This window comes from Juglans microcarpa x Juglans regia, chromosome 8D (assembly GCF_004785595.1).
Source record: "Juglans microcarpa x Juglans regia isolate MS1-56 chromosome 8D, Jm3101_v1.0, whole genome shotgun sequence".
Taxonomy (NCBI): Eukaryota; Viridiplantae; Streptophyta; class Magnoliopsida; order Fagales; family Juglandaceae; genus Juglans; species Juglans microcarpa x Juglans regia.
In genome coordinates, this window is record NC_054608.1 from 7,371,220 (window position 1) to 7,377,613 (window position 6,394).

The 6,394-nt window shown below is 39.9% G+C and overlaps 1 pseudogene; it reads left to right on the forward strand.

Annotated features, from left to right (window-relative positions):
* The first annotated feature begins 359 nt into the window (after window positions 1-359).
* On the forward strand, window positions 360-6,070 carry LOC121243667 (annotated as a pseudogene).
* Window positions 6,071-6,394: the final 324 nt, after the last annotated feature.

Here is a 6,394-nt window from a genome sequence, read left to right on the forward strand (position 1 = left end):
ACCCTTAGCATGGCTCCGTTGGAGGAGTGATTTGGGATTGCTCCCGTATATCGAGATTTGTTTTATCAATTATTTATATATTTACTTTTGTAATATATTTTGGGATGACTGTATAACTTTTTAAAGATGATTTGTTTTGAATGTTTGAATTTAAGCTTCTGGTACTTAGATGACTTATTTATATTATCCGCTGTGATTTTTATTGTACACTTTTTCATGTTGCACACACTTGAGCACATTTCGTTGTGATGCGTGACCCGTGTTGTCATCATCTTAACGTCACAATTCCCGTATTTTTATACGTGGGAGTCGGGGCGTCACATTCAAGCTTCAATACCATTCGTGAAGGCAAATCCCTCTCAATTGAGAAACCGGAAGACGTTCTGATATCAGCTAATGGAGTTTTCTCTGCTGGCTTTTATTCAGTGGGTGATAATGCCTATTGCTATGCCATATGGTTCAATAAGCCATCCCCTAGCGAGAACCAGACTGTAATCTGGATGGCAAACCGTGATCAGCCAGTTAATGGAAGGAGCTCCAAGCTCTCTCTCCTAAAAAATGGAAATCTTATCCTAACCGATGCTGGAAAGTTCACAGTTTGGGCAACAAATACTCAGTCACTCTCCTCAGTACATTTATCTCTCTACAACACCGGTAATCTTGTCCTGCGGAACATGGAATGTGTTACTTTATGGGAAAGCTTTGATTTCCCAACAGACACCCTTCTTCCCCAACAACTACTCACTAGAAACACAAGGCTCATATCCTCTAGAAGCCAGACCAAATATTCCTCTGGTTTTTACAAGCTCTTTTTCGATAATGACAACTTCCTCCGCCTTCTTTACGACGGTCTTGATGTTTCCTATAACACCCCGTCCCCGTGGGTCCGGAGAGTTAATTTATATAACCTGATAATCAACTCTAACAAGGCTAGAGTACTTCCAAATTCAAGGATATATATTTTTTCTCAAACCTCAAATCAAACGTAAATACTTCAATTAAATAAACCATATAAATTCATCTATCCAATTTTCAATCCAACAACTCAAATAAAACCAACTCTTCTTCATGTCTCAAATAACAACTAGAAATAATGAAACATTAACATAAGTCTCCATAAACCGTCTAAATCCATTGAAGCAAACTTAAGAAATATAAATAAATTCCAACATCAACATTAATACCACGAAATACCCAACAACCATTCACTGCTAATCTTCTCCATAAACTCTAATACTGATCCTCAGCTGAACCATCAATGTCATCTGAAATATTATGGAGATAAGGGGGGGTGAGTTATCAACAACTCAGTAAGCAGAGAACATATACCAGTGTATAAACATGAACATTTACAGAAATCGGAATGCAAAACAAAATATTTTCATTTCCAAAGTACGGAAGCAAAACAGGTTATCAAAAATGTCAGAGCGAAAATTTAGAAATAATTTCATTCAAAATATTCTTTGGCATAGCATAAATAATCATCATCATCATCAGAACAGAGGCCATGTATAATTCCCGTGGTAGGATTGTGCATCTGCGGATAGCCAAGCAGAACATGAAACACTCTGTCACCAAGGTGTGCACTCAAAACAGAGACCACTACTATAACCCGTGGCAAGGCCGTATCCACTATTATTACCCGTGGTTGGGCCGTATCCACTATTATTACCCGTGGTTGGGCCGTATCCACTATTATAACCCGTGGTTGGGCCGTATCCACTATTGTAACCCATGGTTGGGCCGTATCCACTATTATAACCCGTGGTTGGGCCGTATCCACTATTGTAACCCGTGGTTGGGCCGTATGCCACTATTATAACCCGTGACAGGGCCATAACTGAACAGAATGAAAACAGAATCAAATTCAGAATCAGGGAGTCATGCCAAAGGTTTTCAGAAATCACGTCTTTTCCAAATAGAGTACCGAACAAAATCTTCGAAACAGAACAAAATCATATCACAACATAATTTATACACAAATTTCATATTCGCTCTCATTTTCAAAGTTTAGAAACAGAATGTCAAAAATAAGCTCATGTCTACACCAGTCATGACAGAAAATACTTTCTTCTTAAACAGAATCTCATGAGTAATGTAGAACAAATAACTGAGGTAGTTCAAATTTCTTTTTATAACAAAACATGCATATTTTCCAAAACGGACCTCAGTTCATTTTATTTAATGCAAATTCTAGGATAGGAACCCCGCTTACCTGGACTTCTTAGCTTTTCAGAAATTTTTTCAAAATGTCGATAATTAACAATCGTCACCTATCAAATAATCAAGTAATTCCCGTAAATTTTCAATCAATCACGTATTTCGTATTTGAACCTAATAACCTATTTAAATCCTCAAAACCTAGAATTCTAATAATTCCTATAATACCACCATTATCTAAAATCACCAATATCCACTTAGTCGAATTCGTACCGAATAAGAGATTTAATCGAGCAAATAATTAGGCATTTGCAGAATTCAATAAAAAGTAATCTTCATAAATATCTAAAGTACCAACAATATATTATAAATTAATAGAATATTTAGACTACTTTCAAAGTCTTATAAAATACGCCATGCAAAACTCCTCAAAAAAATTTAGAGTTTTTGTTAACAATATTGTTAAAATATTTTCTACACAAAAATAATGCTTTATGAGACTTAAACGCAAAACTCATTTTAACATAACAACAAAAATAAATAAATAGATAAATGCCCTTCATCCGAAACACATTTCAGTTAAAAAAATATACCAACTTAGTTGATGTTTTAAACAAACGGCGAAACGGTAAAAACGTTCTTCTCCTACCAGTTACTCGAGACAACCACAATTTCCTTTTTAAGTAACTGTTATTAACAGCAAAAACTAAAATCAGAAGAGGCAAAAATGCGAGTGACGGTAGGGACATACTCACGAGAAAGAAACTCGAGGCAGCAGCACTGTGGGAGTGCGACAGGCGCTGGACAGAGGTGGTGATGACTTTCCTCGATGGCGTCGCACGGGAAGAGAGGGAGAGAGAGCTGAAATCGAGAGAGAGAGAGAGAGAGAGATAGTGAGAGAACGAGAGAGACCGAAAGGAAAGAACCCTCAACCAGAAGTGGCGCGTGCTTACCGTGGGAAAACTGAGGCAGAGTGCAGAGGACCGGGGTGGGGGAAAGTCCTCGCCGGCAGTTTCTGTGGAGGCACAGCCCGGTGAAGCTCTCAGTGGGGGGTGATTGCAGCGGCTGTATGTTGCTCTGTTTTGGACAGTTAAAACAGAGGATTTTCGGGCTGGTAATGGAGGCGTTGGGAGGTGGCTTCGTGGCTGAGGTTCTGCGTGGACTAGGTCCGGGGGAGTGGCGACTCGCTGCCTGGGCTGGTGCTCTGTTTTTTAGAGGTACAACCGAGATGGTGTTTACACGGAGAGGGTGGTGGCGCCCGGCTTGAGTGGTGGACTTTGTGTGGTTGTCGTTCCGTGTGCATGAATCAAAGGTTGGGCGCAGCAGGGTGGTGAACGAGCTAGAGGGCGCGCTGTTTGCCAAGGGGAGAAGAAAAATATATACTGGGCTAAGGTTTCGCGTAGGAAGGCAGCGGCGGAAGCGGCGGAAGCATCCTTCGAATACGTACAAGTATAAATATATAAGTGGAGGAACAAGAAAAGAAAACCTTAGAGAGCCGAGGGAGAGACGTGCGCGCGGATGCCGTGTGTGTGCATGGAGTGGGCGAGAGGAACACTACGGGAGTAAAAGAGATGAAAATGAGAAGAAAACAAACAAAAACCAAAATAACTAATTAAACATGCGGAGAGAATAAAAGAATAAAAAAAAAAATCAAGCTCCAATAAATAAATAAATAAAAAATCTAAAAACCAACCATACCAATTTTGGGTCCGGGTGTTACATTTCCAGCATATACTGGCCAGACCCGTGGCTCCTGAGCTGGGAAGCCAAAAGGTCCACGTACAACAATAGTCGGATCGCGGTGCTTGATACATTCGGGAACTTCAGTTCTTCTGATGATTTTACTTTCATGGCAGCAGAGTATGGGTAGGAGCTTCATAGAAGACTAAAAATTCATTACGATGGTGATGTTCGATTGTACAGCTGGGACGAGGTGGGGGAGAAGTGGGTTGTGTCCTGGCAGGCCATTCAGAGACCTTGCAGTATTTATGGTATTTGTGGAGCTAACAGTCTGTGCAGCTATATTGTTGGTTCTGATAGGAAATGTTCTTGCCTCCCAGGATTTAAGATGAAAAATGTCACGGATTGGTCTTACGGGTGCGAACCCAACTTTCATCTATCTTGCAATAGAAATGAGTCTGGCTTTCTACTGTTACCCCGTGTTGAGTTCTTCGGTTATGATTATGGGTTCTTCCCTAATTACACGTTGGATCAATGTAAGAATTTATGTTTGCAAATGTGCAATTGCAAAGGGTTCCAATTCACCTTCTCACAGGAAGGTGGTTCTTCAAACTGCTACCCCAAGACGTTGTTGCTTAATGGATATCGTTCCCCGAATTTCCAAGGTGACCTCTATTTGAGATTGCCTAAACTCAATATCTTCTCCTTTGCAAAGTCTTTACAAGATTTCAACCTGGTTTACTGAAGTAAAGGTACAGTGCAACTAGACAGAACTTATTATAAAAGTCGTGCAAATGGGATAGTGAAATTCATGCTCTGGTTTGCATGTGGAGTAGGCGGATTTGAAATCATCTGTCTCTTTTTGGTGTGGTGTCTACTGAGTAGAACCCATCAAGGGTCAGGTGCAGAGAAGCAAGGCTATCTTTTTGCTGTCACTGGGTTCAGAAGATTTACCTATGCTGAGCTCAAGAAGGCAACAAAAGGTTTTAAAGAGGAGATTGGAAGAGGTGCGGGAATAGTATACAAAGGGGTATTGCCTGATAATCGAGCTGTAGCAATCAAGGATCTCAACGAACCTAACCAAGGAGAAGGTAAATTTCTAGCAGAAGCAAGCATCATTGGAAGGATTAACCACATGAACTTAATTGAGATGTGGGGATATTGCGCAGAGGGAAAGCACAGGCTTTTGGTGTACGAGTACATGGAATATGGTTCTTTGGCCCAAAACCTCTCATCTCATGCAACTTGACTGGAAGAAGAGGTTTGACATTGCCGCTGGTACAGTGAAAGGCCTAGCTTATTTGCGTGAAGAGTGCTTAGAGTGGGTTTTACACTGTGATGTAAAGCCTCAGAACATACTCCTAGACAATAACTATCAACCAAAGGTGGCAGATTTTGGGCTCTCTAAGCTACAAAATAGAAATGTTGAGAATTCAAGCTTCTCAAGAATAAGAGGAACCCGAGGGTAGATGGCTCCAGAATGGGTTTTCAATCTTCCTATCACCTCCAAAGTGGATGTTTATATCTATGGAATTGTTGTATTGGAGATGGTGACAGGAAAGGGACCAACAAGGGGTGTCCATGCTATAGATGGTGGAGGGGAGGCAGAACCCAAAACGTTGGTTACTTGGGTGAGGGAAAAAAGGAATGGAACGGCTACAATGGCTTCCTTGCTTGAAGAGATTGTTGATCCAGTACTAGAAACAATTATGACATGGGTAAGGTGGAAACTCTAGTAGCAGTTGCTCTGCAGTGCGTAGAGGAAGAGAAAGATAGAAGACCCAGCATGAGCCAAGTAGCTGAGATGCTTTTAATCGAAGAAAATGATAGTCACAGTGATCATGCGGTTAATCTCTGATTGGTAATGGTACTGATTTTCTTAAGAGATTGATGGTTGTTTCTGCAAATCCTTTCAAGTCACGAATAAACCTTCTTTCTTGTAGTGGTAGAGCTATAGGTGTACTTGTAAGCCTGGTTGGCAATTTGTCATCCAACAAATTAGGGTCAAACTGGAGGCTATTGATCCTGATGGTTGTGCATGTGTATTAACTTCTTTTATTTTTTTTTTTATTTTTTATTTTTCGTTTTGAATGACTTGTATGTTTTGGGAAATTTACTTGTCTGTCGCAGGTGTCTTAACTTTGCATTTTGAAGTGAATTAGGGTTTTGTATATTTTTCTTTTATTAATTATGTTTAAGCGAGTTTTTCGGATACTATAAATTGATTTGGCCTCCAGATTGTAGTGAATTCAATAAGTTTAGTATGGTTGCATATGAATGGACCCATTCATGAGAGTTTGGGTCTTTTTTTTTCTTTTTTTCTTTTTTTTATTTTTAATTTTTAAGAAGAGCCGGTAGCCGCACACATAACGGCTCCGTCCCAAGTTTATTAATAAGCCCTCACTTATGACGGAGGAAAACCGTGGTAACATCATTACACTTGGGGGCTTACTGGATAAAATGCTATAAACTAACTAAAAACCAAGTGTCAAAATAAGCCAAAACCAAAACAAATTCTAACAAGCCTAAGCCAAACATGTAATCAATGTGACGT